General features: G+C 46.7%; 1 protein-coding gene across 2 annotated transcripts in view; it reads left to right on the plus strand.

Moving 5' to 3' along the window:
• The window catches only part of TTC28 (tetratricopeptide repeat domain 28), a 206,718-nt gene that overhangs the window by 125,016 nt on the left and 64,773 nt on the right, over positions 1–16,929 (plus strand). The window lies entirely within an intron of this gene.

Raw genomic sequence — 16,929 nt, forward strand, 5'->3', positions numbered from 1 at the left:
AATGGTAGGCTTCAAGGTGTGATGGCTAAATACTTGGTCTGACCCTGTCTTTGCTGCAAGAAACCGGCCAGGTGATATCGAGGATAGAGTCAGGTGTTGGCTCTCATGCAGAGTTTTGGCTCGTACGGGTCTGTCTGTGCCACTGCAAAGGCAGAAGGAAGACCAGGAGTTCCCTTTGCTGCCTCAGGGCAAAAGGAGTTTGTGTCTTGCCTCTGTTGGGGTTTATAAGATAGCTAGTGCATGTTAGTTGTCTTGCAGTACAAATCTATCAATTTTTAATAACAGAGATGCAGAATGTTATGTCTGTACTGTATTTTTGAAGTAATTACTTTGTTTTTAACACCAGGTAACCTGATCTTCTGAAAGCCATCAGGTAACCCATGTAGTGTGTGTTGATGCCACATCACGAGCTGTGATTTAGACAAGGGTAATACAACCAATGAGCTATGCCAGGGTCAGAGGAAAGATTGGAGTCAAAAAGTAAATGTGAAAGCTTTTGATGCCTATATCGCTAGTCTCCTGCGTCCCTATTCCTCTTCATCTCTAGCTGCTCCGCAGGTGTGCGGAACTGTCTTGTATTACGAATTCTGTAAGGCCAGAGTGCCAAGGTGGAGGCAGTGGTGGTTGATCTCTCAGGACAGGTTGGAGTGGCCCTTTTTGATGACCATTTGGAAGGACCTGTGTTCCTTCCAAAGCATTTCATTTGGAAAAGTTACTACTTGAGGGAGTGTTTTGAAGCTGTGAGGACTGACAAGCAGAAGTGGAAAGGGAAAGGAAAGCTGTGGAGCCCCTCCTTGGGTTCACTGTCCAAACCCTCACATAGGCTGTGCTTGAATCCTGTCTTGCAGAGGCCACCGATACCGCAGGGACTCCGCAATGTAATAGCTCCCCTCTCTCCTGGGCCGTCAGACGCCTTCTATTACAGCCCCACATTCAAAAATAGCAGGGCAGTAAGGCAAAATCATAAACTAACCATAATAAAATTAATGCTTGTGTGAAAGTGCATTGCCAGCGCTGAGCTTTTGGGAAGGATGATGTTGCCAGAAAGCCACTGGGTGCTGGCAGCTCCTGTGTGTTGGCTGGCCGGCACATTTCGAGCTGAACTGGGCCTTTCGTTAAAGATGCAGCATCCCTCTTCACTAGGCAGAAATGAACAGAAGGTGTTGGGTGAGGAAGAGGATTGTTTGAGCCCGTGAACTTTCCCTGGGGCTGGGATGAAGATGCAGCTGAATGACTCGAGTCTGTTTCCTGCTGCCCCTTTTCTCAGGGAGCGTGACTTCAGGAAGGGCGGTGGGGCCCAGGAGGGAGCAGAGGACGGACTGACGGACTTTGTCAGTGCCAGCTTGTCCCTGTGTTGACTCAGGATGCCCAACAGCTTGCAGCAATCATTCTTGGCCCGGTTTTGAAGGGATTTCCCTCTACCTCCCCACTGGAAGCAGTGATTTCTGGATGGAATAGATGCAGAACTGGCTAGGGCTCAATGCCCTGTTGTTAACTGTCCGTTTGTGGCTGCTGCACTTGGATATCTTCATGAGCATATGTGGCTCCAAGAATCATCTGCAGCAGGTGTATATGCTCAGTAACCAGACTGATGAACTGGATTTTACTGTCTCAAGATGTTTTTTTAAAACGATTGCAAGTGTAAGGCAGAGTTCATGTTTGGTGCAGCTTCAGCAGATTTTTTTCAGAAACATTGACTATTTGCAGGAAAAGGGGATGGTGAAGATGATAATTAGAACTGCGTGGTTAAGTAGCATAGAAGAAAGGTCTTTATTAAGCAGGCTTTCGTGGGTTTTCTGTGTCACCTTGCTCTTGCATATCTATGAAAGTTCTTGTGTGGCAGGGGAAACATCAGAATGCAGAAATTCCCATTATAAAGAGAAACCATGGGCTCAAAGCCCAGGAGACTCAAGAAGCCAGTTAGGTGCTACGCTTTCTACTGCAGAGAGAGCATTGCCATGGAGCTGACTGCGATGAGAGGCCTTTGCTGGCATCAGAGGACTGTCACGATGGAAGGTTGTCAGGGATAACCGGCTGCTGTGCATCTCTGGAGGAGGAGCATTAGTGAAGTATGATTGCTGTGACAGACATAACCAGTGTCTGGATTCAGCTGGTAATTTGCAGATTCTGCAACTGTCTGAACATACTTTCTGTGCAGCTCAGCCGCCGGTGGTTATTTAGGTTTGCAATTCTAGTAGTTTTTCCCAGTCCCTTTTAAAGCATGCCTGAGCCAGCAATGAAACACAGCATAAAGCTCCTACATTTTGTAAACTACAGCTACTTACTGTCGGGCTGTGCAACTCGAAGATCAAATTTCACTTTCTTATTTCCAGAAGGAGATGCAGAAGGGAAGATAGATTGTTCCTTCCTGCTGAAATCTATAAATTCTGTAAAGCCAAGGTTTTCTGCCCCTTCCTGAAGGGAAGGGGAAATGCTTTCCAGGTGTCCTTCCTGTCATGCTTTGTCTGTACAAGCCACATCTTCAGTAAACAGCAAAGCTGTAAGTATTTAGCCTTTTGCCTGAACTCCTTGTGTGCATTATGGTACAGGGCAAAAGAATTTTTTTTTTTCATGTTCCTTGCTAATCACTTGAGAAATATCTATTCTGCTGAGTTAGATAAGGAAAAAGACTGGAACACAGTTTGAGTTAGAAGTGGCACAACTGTCCTTCAGGAGCGACTCTGTCTTCATTTTTCCTGAAATAAGACCTGTGGGGCCCTGCAGTGCTCTGAGCTGCCCTGCTCCGGGATGGTTGTGCAAAGGCCGGGGTGCTGCCAATGCCATAAACTGGTCACCCTTGGCACTGCAAGCTGAACGGCTCCAAGCAAACGTGTTGGGGTGGTATCAGCTCTGGCTCATGCTTGAGCAAGGTGTGTGTGCCCCTAATTGAACTTCTTTCTGACTGAATGGCACGAGAGCTTGTCCGAAAGGTGGAGTGCTTCCCTGGCTGCCTGCATCCCTTCCTGGCCCAGAATGATTTCTCTGTTTGGACTGTGCTGGCAGCCACAGGGCTCCTGCCAGAGATGAAATTACAACTGTTTGCGCTTCAATTGCGAGGGTCCCTGTGCTTGCAGTTGTGCTGCAGATTTGGCTGGAAGCGTGAATCTGGGCAACCCTTCCTCTCTGGAGAAACCATCATAGGGCATGTCAGCATGGAGTGAGCTCATCAGAACATGTGGAGCTGATTAGTTGTAAGCCAGATTCCCCTCCTGGTTACCTTGTCAGGCATCCAGAGTCCTTCCACAGCTGCGTGGACTTCCCCCAGGTTCGCACTGCTGCAAGCCTGTCACTGAGATGAAGCTGGAGTAGAGCTCGCACTCCATAGCGAGCACATCTTTTCCTCGCTGCAGTGCCAGTGCCTGACCTTGCAGCTGGGATGCGAGCAGCCTGCGTGTTCCAGCACGTGGCTGTGCTGTGCCGCGTCCTTGCAGAGTCATTGACGCTGCTTTGCTGTCGCCCAGCTCTGGCATTGCAGTTGTCCCCGGAGCAAGCAGAGTCGCTTCACGGAGAGTTGCTCTTCCAGCTCTGAACAGCTTCCTCAGTCCCATTGCAGCTGCTTGGCCCCTGAGAGAGAGGAGCCTGTGCATTGCATTTTTGGAGCATGCAGGGGTCTGTCTTTTCCCTTCAGGGCAGGCACAGCTGGCGTCCCGGTTTGTGCCAGGTCCCTGGAGACATCTGTGGCTGCTAAGGGTACACGTGTTGAGCAGGAACTGTTCAGACTGTGTGCTGAGGTTCTGGAAAAAGTATTTTTCTGACTTGATACTGGTAACAGCTTCCATGCCTGTCCGAAAAACGTGGACTAGCTAACAGAAGTGCACTTGTCTCTGTATTGCCGTCTATGTTCAGGAAGCAAAGAATGATATTTCTGTGGTACAGAACATTTTTGCAATTAAAGTATTGTTCTTAATTGTCCATATTGCTTGTGATCAGTCCAGTGCATTTTTAACATAACTGTTCAGTATCATGATGAACAGCTCTTAAGTGCAGGTTGAGGCTGATTCAGACTCTGCTAATGAGTTACATGGCACTTTGTCTCTATAGCTATGGGATGTAGTGAACTGTTGACAAAAGTGTCTTGTTACAGGTGATGCATCCTATATTTGTGTGGAGAAGGCCAGGAGAACAACTGGAAAAGAGCATAATCCACTAAAAAGGGGCTGTGGGGACAATAAAGCAGCCAGAAACATTGGCCCTTTGCTTCCAGAGAGGGTGGGGAACCTCCCTGTCCCTTACTTGTACAGGCTAGAGAGATGTTGCGTAGAAGGTGGTGGAAGGCTGTTCGTCATTACTGATTTGGTCCCTGCAGTTGCATCCGAGCTGTCTGGCTTCTGTTGCGTGGCAGTACACCATGCTGTACCTTCTCTTGGCTTGGCATGGTTTAGGCCATCCCGGAAGGCTTCATGAGATACCAGCTCATTGAAGACTGGCTAGAGTCCTCTCGCCCATCTTTCTTGCATGTCTTGTTGGGATGGGCTGGTCTGTTCCACTTCCCAGTCACAGCCCAAGCTTAATGTGAATAAAACTTTGCATGTGTGTGTGATTTTTCTTACAATTGTTGATAGTTTTTAAGAGAATTTGAGAAATGTAGAAGGTAAAAGGGAGGTAAAGACTCTTCTGGTTAGCTAGCGTGTACTTGCAAAGTCTCATTTATATTAGGTTCTGATTTCTGTAGCACATCTTTAGGAAAATAGAAAGCGCACCCGGACCTTCCATACTGCATAGTGAAACAGGCTCTTTTTGTGTCTGCCTGGTCTTCCTGAGCGGTATCTTAACTGCTGCCAAGAAAGCCCTTCTGTTTATCCTTCTGCTCATGTATCGTTAGTTACGTGGGTGCACAGCAGTGGGCTGGGTGCTGCTCCTGTTCTACACAGAATTTAGCTTTGCATGGCTTATCATTCATAGCAGTGAACCTTCTCCATTGCATTCAAGTGGCTTTCAGGTGTTTTAAAATATAACTTCTTATAGGGCCAGCTCTTTCTCACTGAAAATCCTGAAGTGATCAACACCTGGCCGCTTGCTTCCTCGTTTGTGCTTCATTATCATCAGTCTCAGCTGGAGAGCTAAGAATCAAATTCATTCATTAACTGCAGCTTGAGGGAGCCCACAGCAGTTTCTGCCTGTGGCATTTGTGTGGGACTCAGCCATATGAAGAGGTGGGCTGTCCCTAGGGCTGCCAAATTTTTGAGAAAGGAAAAATCTGAAAATCTTGTGACCGCAGTTATCTTGTTATGTTTGCAAACAGTCTGGAAAATGAGGACAGGATATAAATACCTCACAAATGAGAAGTGGAAAGAGTCTTCAGGCTAAAGCAATTTGTCATGCATGAAAACATTGACTAAGATGTCAGAACCAGGCTGTGGAGGCAAAGTAAGTAGGAAAGTAGTACTTGCCACAGTAAGCGACAGAGCGTTGCAGAAAACGAGCAGAGAACGTATTTGTTTCTCTGCTTTTCTATTTTCTGTCCCTTTTCCTCTTCTGTAGTGAAGACACTGCTTCAAAATAATTCATTAGTTAATTGTCTGCCAGAAGTGGATTATCTGCTGCCTGTGGCAACATGAACAGGAAAGACTAAGAGGAGAATATACCTTATTCCTTATAGCTTTATCACATCTGACTGGAGTTCCAGAAGTAAGGAATAGGCTGAGGAGGGCTTTGCTAATTGATAATCTATATTGGTGGTTGATGCAGCCACTGCTAATAGAAGTGCAGGAATGACAAGTTTAGGATGTTACCAGTGCTACTGTATTAAACAGCAGTAGCTTTCACTTCTTGAGCTTTTTCAAGAGAAGAGATTGGAAATGACGTGAGAGCTTTTGTTAAGAAATTACTGCCTCTTTGTTACTGATACCACAACGTCAAGAGACTACGGCCCATTGCATAAGCACCGTGTGTATGTATTGCAGGGATGGTAACTTTGCAGGGGTGTCGTCCTATTCTTGTGTCAAAAAACCCACAGTATCTTATCAAAAAGGTCAAGCAGCAAGAAGATAAATGGGTGACTGTGGTGCATCTATATTCATAAACATTTTTGGTGCATGGGATTACCTCTTCACTCTTGTTTCTCCATTATGCCTTCTGTTTTTCTCTGGGGTTCTTTTTGGGGATCTTTTGAGTCCTGGAGGTACTTCCAAGAAATTTAAACAAGCTGGTTTTTGATTCAGCCTCTGCGTGAGAAACAGCTTTCCGCATCCCATGACACTTTACACAGGATTTACAAACAACAGAATGGTTGATCAGGTTGCTAACCACTCAAACAAGACTGCTCCCAGTCCCTTTTTTCCAAAGAGGTGAGAGACCAGCATCAGTTCCTAGGAACTCAGTGGAAAATTACCCACAGAAACCAGAAACTGGTAAAAAGATCAGGTCCTTGTGGTTCATGGACAGGATGCTTGCAGAAAGAAAGGATCACTTTTCCTTTGAAAGTTGTTGTCTAATCTGAGCCCTTGCACAAAGCCTAGCATCACAGAGCCTTCTTGCTGATCTCAAGCTGGTTTTAATATTTATTTTTGTTATTACTGGGGGGGAAGCTGCCAAGAGTCACTCACTGCCCAGTGTGCAGCTTCAGCCCTCGGTCTCCCAGTACTGTGCTGTCGGAAATGGGTAAGGTCCAGACGCGCCGTTGGCTGGATTGGCAGAAGTTTCCCAGCTGGCAGCTGCTGTGGTGGAGGGGCCCAGCAGGGTTCCCAGGGATCAGCCAGGAGGTTGAGCCTGAAGGAGGAGGGGGCTCCACAGGGCATCCCAGCATGTGTGCCTCATCGTTGCTATGTGGAGACTAACTGTGGCTTGAGTGTCTTTTGTTTTAGAAGACATATGCCCTTTACACCAAAAGCAGAGTTGTCATCTTCAGGTCTGTGTAGGACCAAAGAGTTTGCTTGCTTTACCAGGAGACTGGCGCTAATACTTTCCCAGCTTTTTGAGGAGGTGTTTGCAGATCCCGGTCCATGTCTTCCAGAATAATTGCTGATTTTGTGCTAGACTTGAGGGTAATCTGATTTATAGAACTGAAACCTCAATGCTGGCCACTTGGTAGGAGGACCTGGCTGAGGAGATCAGGGTAGCACGGGTGTGCTGAATCCCTCTGCAGAGGGCTGCTGAAGAAGGGTCATGAAGCAGCTAGTACAGAGTTAGGTGAGAGTGTGGCAGACTGGTTTTCCAGATTTCCTAATAGGATAGAAGCTTAATTTTAACCCCTACTGCCCTTGAAGTCTCGGGTTCTGCAGGTGTTGTGATTTCAGCTTAATGAGAACTTGTGAGAGATTTGACTCAGTCTGCAGAATGTCTTCCTGGACACTTTTTGCAGCGTTGTTCAATTCACTAAAGTTCAGTCTTTGTCTGGCCCAGATGTTTGGCTCTGTTTTGCGTACAAAGTTACAGACATACACTTTCCAGTTCATATTGTTCCCATGTATACTTAGCTTCAAACAGCTGGTCTTTGAGGGGCCTCTGATTAACTACTGGGACTCAAAAATCTGAGCTGTGATGTAGATATACATTGAAAACCTCATTAAAAAGTACGGTGCTATCCTTTACCTCCTTGATTTCAGCCTCTCACTGCAGATGGTAGCCTTGCTTCATTAGGGATCTGGGGAAAACTCCCTCATACCCTGGAGGGAGGCTTGCTTTCTTGGAGGGAGGCTGAGTACCAGCTGCTAGGAAAACATTTGCCATATCAGTTCATTTGAGGATTCTGGGTCTTCTAGGGCACTAGCACTGCATTACATCTTAGACTGAATTACCTGCGTGGGTGAGAGAATGAGTTCAGTGATGTGAGCAACCATAGTGCTTGAGCATCAAGTAGTTGGATTTGTATAGGAGAACATAAATTTTTTGCCTTTCTCTTTCTGTCTTTAGCAGCTCTTCTTAGAGAAAGTCAGCTTGACTGGGTTCACACAGGTTTGTCCGGTTCAAATGTGATAGGATTAAGGAGAACAAAGGGAAATCTGACCAGTGCAGGAAATTTGGGAATGTGCTAGAAGGCCATATGCTTTGTTTTGTTTGGACTTGTGACTCAAAAGGGAAATGTAATACTTCCTGAGGATCTCCTTTAAATGTCCCCACTTGACCTCCACAGCACACAGATTTCAGCTGAAAGAAATGCAGTCTTCTGGTTTTACTTACCTCTCACAGTATCTGCAAAACCTAGCACTCCGCTGAGGCCTGTACCCAATTGCAGTAAAAGAAATGAAGCAGAAAACTTGTGTAAGGGCTGCAACTCAGGGAGCCGTGCTCTTTGGGTTTTCAGAAGGCCCACCTCAGTCAAGGCTTTCCCGTATTGAGTTTCCAGTGAAGCAGTATCCAGCTTTATGAGCAAGGGTAGTGTTAGGATTGGCACAGGTCAGCACACCACTGTAGGAGTTAAAGATTTCTTTGCCTGCACAAAGAGCTTCTCTGGGTTCTGTGAGATCCAAGTTTGTAATGTGCTGGCTTATTCTTCCAGGACTGACTTCGACCGGGGCATGAATCACTCCTCAGTGTCACCATCTCAGAGAGGCTTGTGGTTTTAAATGAGGGCTTCTTTTCTTACATCATCACTAAAAATGTCAAGTCAGCCATCCTCCCTAAAGTGATTTCATACAGGAGCCTTTTAGACTATGTCTGGAAAGCTACCAAATTTTGGCTACTTGGGATGAAGATATGTGAACCCCAGGTGATGCTTAGACTTGATGCTGAGGTCTACTTCGTAGTGTTCCTGGGCTGGTGTATTTTGCGTGACTTCCTTTTCTCTGTGGAATGAGAATTCAGTGCTGCAGAGCCCACCCCAGAAAAAGAAGCACGCTCCTCCTGGGTACCCAGGCTTTGCACAGTGAGTGGTGTTGTGCCAGCTCGCACGATGAACCTGAACAGCCTTTTCAGGATGAGTGACAAGCACTTTTAAGAAATGGGTATCAGTGTGGAGTAGTTGCTGCTTTTGCTTTCCAGCAAAACCCTGCTAACTTGGTCAAGAATATTTGCAGTTCTGTTAAGGGCGTAACTCAGGTTTGGTTTTACAAGTTTTCTGGGCAGAACTGGACACCTAGCTCCTAAGTGATAATGGAGGAGATTGAGTAAATGGATTTTCCACTGGAGCGGCGTTACTTTCATCTCCAAATGAGCAGCTGAAAGTCAGTGTTCCCTTTGAAGTCTTTGGTTTCAGGAAGATGACCGACTATGAATAACCTGACAGTCAAGCCATGGTGCTGTTCAGATTTGCCTGGATTCACATAATTTGCGTGATTCCTTTACCATGAAACGGGAAGAATGATCAGTCCTCTAGAACATGGTCATTTCCCTGAACAAGTAAGGAAGGAGTGGGCTGGGAGTGGATTGTAGGCACAACCCATGGCAGCCTCTGTCATGAGCAGCAAGTCCTTGACACCTGCAGAGCCATGGATTTAATCATTAATCAAGAGGGGACTGGAGCTATCTCTTCCTGCTGTATATTTTGAGTTTTTCTGTTGTGTCATTAATTCCTGGTTATTCCCTTTCAGTTAGCAGTTACAACGTTCCTTCCAGATATTCAGATACTAGTGCTTCTGTTCCATGGCTTTGGGGTTTACTTTTTGGTAGTTTCTATGTAAAAGACTGAGACTTTCTACAAATAAATTGGATTTGATAGGGATATTGATTCCAGTGTAATTTTTTTTTTTTTTTCCCCCCAGGAAATAATTACCTAAAAGCAAATCCGTTCCTTCTTTCTGCATACAGATAATGTACAGGAAGAGAGTTTTGCCTGCTGCTTCCTTTCTTATTTTCAAAAGCATGCCACACAAAGGAAAAAGCTGGATGTGGTACTGGCACATAGCCTCGCCTTTGAGGGAGGAGGGAAGGGCAACTTTGAGTGTTGATGGGGCACCTACTGTATTTGGGTGTGCAACTTGCATTAGTACATAAATCAGTAGATCTCCAAGGCTAGTTGTGGAATACCGGTGAATTCTGAGGAAACTATAAAGGGGCTTAATAAAAGTGGAGATAAAGAGCAATTTACAGCCATTGAATCATTTTGGTAGGTCCTGAAAGTGCTCATCCCCTGTTATGCTGCTGTCCTGTCTGTGTGCATAGCAATTATATGGTCCATACCTATAAAACAAACAGAGCTTACATACTTATAGACAGAAAGAGCTTAAATGCTTACACAGTGTTGCATTACTGTAAGCTAACATCTGTACTTACTACACAGAAAAGGTACACTGTTGTAAGATACGGTGAGATTTTACTCTTCATGGTGAAGCCAGCAGAACTCATCCTGTTAATGCTTTCAGCTTTGAGTATTTTGTGAGTGTGTGTATGTGTGTTCAGAAACAATCTGTTGAAGCTGCCTTCCCCTCACCACCCCCAAAATACAGTCAGTGAACCAGGAAACTTTTGCTTGCATTCAGGAGCAAGAGCATGTATATGAGGAGGTATGCTGGTTCTTGACAAGAGCGTGCTGCTGACTGTCCTGAGTACAGGTGTTATGAGTATGCATGGCTGATCTGGATACAGCTCCGCTGCATCGCGTAGAATCAGGCACTGCTGTTACCCCACGCCCAGAGGGAGAATCGAAGTGGAGAGAAACAGTATGCAAGAGCATGCTGCAGTCAGGCTTTTGAATTTCACAAATGCTTAGTCCATGCCAGTTATTTCCCCACCTTGGCTGTAAAAGCTTGATCTCTGACCAATCCTAACTGGTGTCTGTGTTTGGGGGTTAAGGCTACCTTATAGTGAGATACCAGGCACAACATTTTCACCTTGCCCATTCTAGAATTATTGTACAGTGTTTTCATTTAAGGAGGCTGTGCAATCAGTTAATGAATTGTTTAAATGTAACATAATTGGGAAATGACCATTCTCTGGCAATGGTGAAATATCTAAGAAACACATCTCTCCAAGTCACCAGGTCCCTATTAGTTGTCATTTTGTGATGCACATCTGCTTAACATCAGACTCTCTACCTTATTCAGCTGAAAAACCTAAGCTCACTGTTGCTTCCAAGAAAAAGATAGCAATTAGAAACCATTTTCAGAACTCCCTTCTGTGCCTCTGCTCAGTGGCAGAAGAATCTGCTTTTTATTAAAGTGATAAATTGCATAATTGGAGGTGTAAGCAATCCCCACTGTAAAATTTGTCTTTGTCAGATGTATAAAGCATTGATTTTCTTTGTTTGCTGATGCAAAACCTGACTGGTATGAAGCTGTAGTCTCCCATCACCCTGCCACCAAGCAGAGGTTCGTGCTAGCACAGCTGGAGTCTGTTTCACATGTGCAGCTAGTGTCAACCTTGTACCTTCACTGCAGCGTTTTGACTCATATGCCAGTGCGTATGGGAATACCCTACTCTTGGCCCAGTGTGTGAGCTACTTAGAGTTCCCGGTGGATCCTATTATGCGGAGGATTTTATTAAGTATACAGTGATAAATTTATCTTCTGGAATCCTGTTACTAACCCCCTGTAGTGAGTCCTTGGTGTCCCCCAGCTGTAATCACCAAATTGTTCCTAAACACTTCTTTAATGTCAAGCTCCACAGTCTTTCCACTGATTGCCCCCACGAGCACATAGAGAGTACTGGTATTTATCTTGCTGGAGAAGAGATGCTGCAGGCAACCAGCCCTGGGGAAGCCAGAAGTGCCATAGGTAACGCTTATGCAGACTCCAAGATGATTGAGAAGTGCTTCTTTCAGAGCACTCGGATCAGTTAACAGTGGAAGCTGCTGCAGAATAACACACATGGGGAGAGTTGGTGTCAGAGGGTAGCGGTGGCCTTCCTGCCTTTGTCTGGCTGTCTGTGTGAGCAACAGCCTCGCCTCTGGAAACAGCCCTATCTTTCTAATCAAGTTGGACTATTCCTTGTCAGCCCTCTAACCTTCGTTTTCCATTTCTCTTTTTGTCTCCTCCTACTTATTTTTCTCTTCTGCTTCTCTTATCCTCCTTCCACATCCTGATTTGGACAATCCAGCCCTGGGCACTCAGACGTGTAAGCCAAGTCTTTTTGCATGCCCTGAGAACGGTTGCTGAGCTTGTACCCTTCATTCTAGGTCTTTACTGTGAGCCTGGAAATGCTATTGGGCAAAGGGATTAGGAGCCCTGAGAATAAACATTTCCAGCCACACAAATTTCACTTCCTATGATCCGCTTCCCAGTCTAGGAGACCTCCTAAAGATTTCTTCCCATGTACAGTATGAGCAGTCTCTGCATCTGGCAAGTTTCTCTTCTGCACAGAAAATCTGAGATCTGCTGCTTTCCATTTATGCCTCTGTTCCCTAGCCATAGCCCATTAATATCATCTGAGTCTCTGTCTAGATGGCTCTTTGCCATAGCTCATCTTATTCAGCAATCTGCATGCATAAATGTCCACTTTTTTTTTTTAGCAGCCCCAGGAGACACCAGTTTTCACTGACTCCTTGTTTTCCAGAAAGACATTTCCATTCTCTTCCTGGTTATATCATAAGTGCTGCTGGTGGTGGTGGCCTGTCTTCCAGAATTAATTGAGGCTGCTGAATCAGTTCTGCTGATTGTGTTGTGCTGGGTTTTAACTTTGCCCAGAATGGCCTACTGGCTTGTTCTGTGCAGCAGTGAGCGTGTTGCTCATCAGCAAGACGAAGGGAGCTCCGATGCACCCTGAAGTCTGTAATGGGCCCCATGCAGTGTTTTGGTCTTGGCTTGTGCAAGATGTCTGCATGTATCTATTTTTTTCTTTTTTTTTTCCTAGGGAGATTGCAAATGACTCAATACTATGTATATATTAATATTCGTGAAGATTTGTGTAAAAATGGATTAAAATTCAGAACAAAGATGTTTGTGTTGGTTTTGTAGCAGCCTCAAAACAGGCCCCCTCAGACCCTCTTTTAGATAAGAGCCTTTCCTCACTGGTGTCAGCCAAAAAGTTACTTCACTGCGCTGCTGGAGAGCCTGTCCAGGACCAAACCGCCCTGACGCTGTGGCGAGTCTGACCAAGATGGAGCAGGGCTGCCTCCTCGCTCTGCCTGCCACCGCACGTGCGGAGGCAGCTGGTCCTGCCTGCACAGCCTGGCCGGTCGCGGCAGCACCGAGGAGGGGCTGGGACCTCTGCCAGTGCCTGCCCTCCAGGAGCGAGGAGCTGTGGCCCTCTTCGCCGTCTGCCGCGCTCTGCAGGTCCGGGTCCCTTCCCAAGGCATCACTGCCCTGTTGGGTGCCTGCCTTGTGGCGGCCGGCTGGATGCCAGGTCTCGCTGCTGACGTGGAGTTTTCCACGGGCAGGAGGAGTCGGAGGAGGTAGGAGTGAAGGCAGCAGTGCCCTGCAGGCTGTCCTGCAGAGGTAATTTTTGGAGTGAATATGGCTTTGGTCCCTGATATTCTGAGCCAAGTGCCTGTGCCTGAAGAAGAGCCTGTCCTTTCCGCCTTGCCATCCTGCAGGAAGCGTGTCTGTCCAGCCTGTCTCCAGCTGGAGACCCCGTGTCTCTGGTGCTACCAGTATGAACTTGGCTCAACTTGGCCCTGTTGGCTTCCTTATCCCAACAGGGGCAATTTCTCCTTTCATGAGTGCCTGTGCTTCTGCAGAGGCTGTAAATCATTTATTTCTGGAGGGTTTAGCTGGTTTTCATTTCTTTCTGGAGGGTTCAGCTGGCACCTGTGGTGCTTGCTGTTGGAGAAACACTTCCCAAGCCCAAGAAACCATTTGACCATGAGGCAGCATGTTCAGTAGCTTTGTCCCCAGCCTGTCACTAGGGTGTATGTCACTGAAGAGTTGCTGCTAGCTGCTCCCCTCTGCAGTCTGTGGTAATTAAAGCAGCAAAAGTGACTTATTTCTAGTTAGTTATAGCATGTATTGGCAGCATGAAAGCCAGTGCTGCTCTTGCCATCTGTGGGACCAAGCCCAAGGCTTTCCTATCCCGCTGTCATGTGAAGTGGCACCGTGGCCATGCGGGGATGCTGCACGGCTTCGTAACGGTGGCTGCTGCTCTGCCACTGCTGTTCTTGCATTGTCCCTTGCGTTGAATGAAGTTCATCTGCAGCTCTAAGTGAAAAAATTTAAGACATTTTGAATTCTGGTAGTTCTTCCGTTATAATTAAGCTGTCTGAAAGGATGTTTCAGGGAGAACAAATGTAGCTTGGCTATTTACGGAGCTGGCCAAGGGAGAGCTTCCTTATAACTTCTCTATCTTATGACCTATAAATTGTGTTTAATAGCTAATCTGTCACCTCAGGTTCTTGTATCAGAAAAGATGGTTTCCCTATTAATTTGAATCAGCACAGCGTGTTTACAGTTCCTCAGGGTGGAAATATTGCTCTGTTAATGCTGCTGATCACAAAAATAATTTATCACCCGTGCTCTCTGCCTCTTGCCCTGGCCCATAGACCTTCCTGACTCAGCATTACTCTTCCAATTGTGATGTAATTTTAGTACAAATGATCTTTAGGAAGGTTTCTCCTGCCACTATTTTTGAAAGTCATGAAAGGTTCATTTCTTCAGGGATGCAATTTCAATAGCAAAATGTTGTTCCAGCTGAGAGGTACTGAGCCAGCTCTCCTCCTGTAGAAGAGATTTTCTGATCCGCTTTGTTTTATATCTGATCTCTAGATTGTGTGGCCAGGAAGAGGTTAATAATTTGCCTTGGAGAAAGGAATTAAAATCCTGCATCTGCGGGGCATAGCCAGTCTGCAGGTGGGAGCCAAGCAGGAACATACCAGTTTATCAAGGCGAGGCGAGTGTCCAGAGGGAATGCCCAGGGTGAGGGAAAGCTCTCCAACTCGTGTAGCTCCTGGGGGCAGATGTATGACTTCGCAGGGAAAACGTGGCAGGACTTCCTGGTCTGATGCTGGGTGGGTTGGAAAGGTTCATCACGGCCACTCCGGGCACTGATGGGGAGCCACCATCATCCCTTAGCTACTGCAGCTGCTTAATTGAAGTAAGTGTTTTCCTTCCAACCTTGATGTCAGTGTGCGTTTCTGTGCGCTTTTGTAGTGTGGAAGAGGCAGCTGCTTAGAACAGTTAAAAGAGGCTTGAATCTACAAAGTCTTTTAACCCTGGAGGTCCTCTTGCTGTCTGAACCTTGCTGCGGAGTTGTGGTCTGAGTCACGTCTCATGCGTGTAGAGCAAGAAGCTCACTTTTTACAGCTCATCTTGCGTTCCCCGAGGGTTAGGCTGGTGTATTTATCAGTGGTATCGTGCTGAAGCCTTTCTCCAGCTCTGTGGTGTTCAAGTTGGAAATAGCATGACCTGTGAGGTGCTTTCAGTTGCACCCCTTGCACTTACCATATGGAATCCTGTTTCATGGGAGAGCTTTTGGTGTTGTGCCTAGGGATATTACACCCAGAAAGGTAAAGTGTGCTTGTTCCTTAAACAACACCAGTATCAACTGCTTTGGAGGGCCATCCAAGTCATAGCAAGAGGGGAGAAGCAAAATAAAATAGAAGTATGCCACACAGGTCTCTTCAGGGGTTGAGCTCAGAAAGCAAGAACGGAGGGAGCATGCCTTTCTTCTCAACCCTGGAACAGCCGAAGGGGCCCTACCTGCTTGCAGGCTGGTGGTGTGGTCAGGCTGCTCTTTCCCCCGTCACACCACTCAGTGCAAAGATCTTGTCTGTTAGGAAATAGGAAATTTGAACAGGTGATTGGGGAGCTCAGAATCCACTGCATGAACAGGAACGCTAGCCTAAGGATGCACCGGGAGCGCACAGGCAAGGATCAGAAAAGGGTGAGACTACTTCTTCATTGGTAACATGGGGTTATGCCATTTCAAATAGCAAGGACAAGTGTCCTGAGATGCTGTGTCACCATCTCAGGTGGAAGGGTGGACTGGATCTTTCCTGAGCTAGGGTGCTAGAGAGGGGTGAGACCGATCTCTGTGCAGTCACGCACCCTGACTGCTCCATTCTGGAGGTTTGGAAAAGATGGCTGTTGTGGAATTGAGTCGCAGCAACAGCTGGGTAGCAAAGGAAATGCACATGCAGGGACCATGGACTCAGGGTCAGGGCTTTGGAGTGAGCAGCCATGCTGAGGCAGCAGATATGCATTAGGCAGAAGGAACACATCCCTGCTCTTGGCTCCTTGCCCTGCTGTCCAGCTGTGTATGCTCTGTCTCTGCCAGGTGGAAGGCAGGCCTGCGTCCTGGTAGATGCAGTGGGCAAAAGAATCTGATTCTCAGATAATTTGTCTTGTTACATACAGCTGTTTCTCGGTGGTAAGAACTCAGGTTTTCAAATAGCTATATTTACTTAAGATGTCCCCAGGGGACAGAGGCTCCAGCTGCTGAAATACTGTTGTCTTTGCTGCAATCCCAAGGTTGTTTGGGGCTCAATAACAAATGATTTTGTGCTAGAAGGACTCTGATGCTGCACAGTAAGAACTGTGCTCTTCAGACCGTGGTGTGATTGGCCAAGTAGAAGTACATGAAGATGTTGGTGACTGCACACTGGCCTACTGGTATTGCAAGACAGAGGCAGAGGCATCTCCCTTCTCCCAGCGGAGTGCTGGCTGCAAGTGTGTAAGTTTTCCAGCAGCAGGTATTCAACGGCTGCTTAGCCTGGAAAGAAGAGACTGCAGAGTCCTCGTGGTGGCTCAGCCTGCAGCATGGTTGTGTCAAGTTACGCGTTCTGCTGCTGGTCTCTGACAGTGCTTTGGCATCAGCCTGCAGGGTCTCAGGAGTCTGTTGCTTTGACGTGAGCTTACTGGGTGGAACAGGGGAAGCATTCGTTGGCAATGTTCTCTGCAGGTGAACATCATTATTTGTCTGCTTTCTTAAGAGCTGCCATACACAGGATTGTTCGCTGTGTTAGCAGGACTTGGTGTAGACGTTAAAGTAGTCATGAGAGGCAGCCTGAGGTGTGGCTGCCTACGGGGGAAGCGCTGCTCTGTGAGACAGCTCAGGCTGGTCCTAGAGTGCAGTTTTCTGTGGCGATCACTTTCTCTGTTTCCTCAGTAGTCTCTGCATCTTTGCAGTGCCGTCCTTTCCCTCTACCAGGTACACAGACACACTGTATGCTTCAGAGAAAAGGAT

The sequence above is a fragment of the Ciconia boyciana genome, chromosome 15 (assembly GCF_034638445.1).
Source record: "Ciconia boyciana chromosome 15, ASM3463844v1, whole genome shotgun sequence".
NCBI lineage: Eukaryota > Metazoa > Chordata > Aves > Ciconiiformes > Ciconiidae > Ciconia > Ciconia boyciana.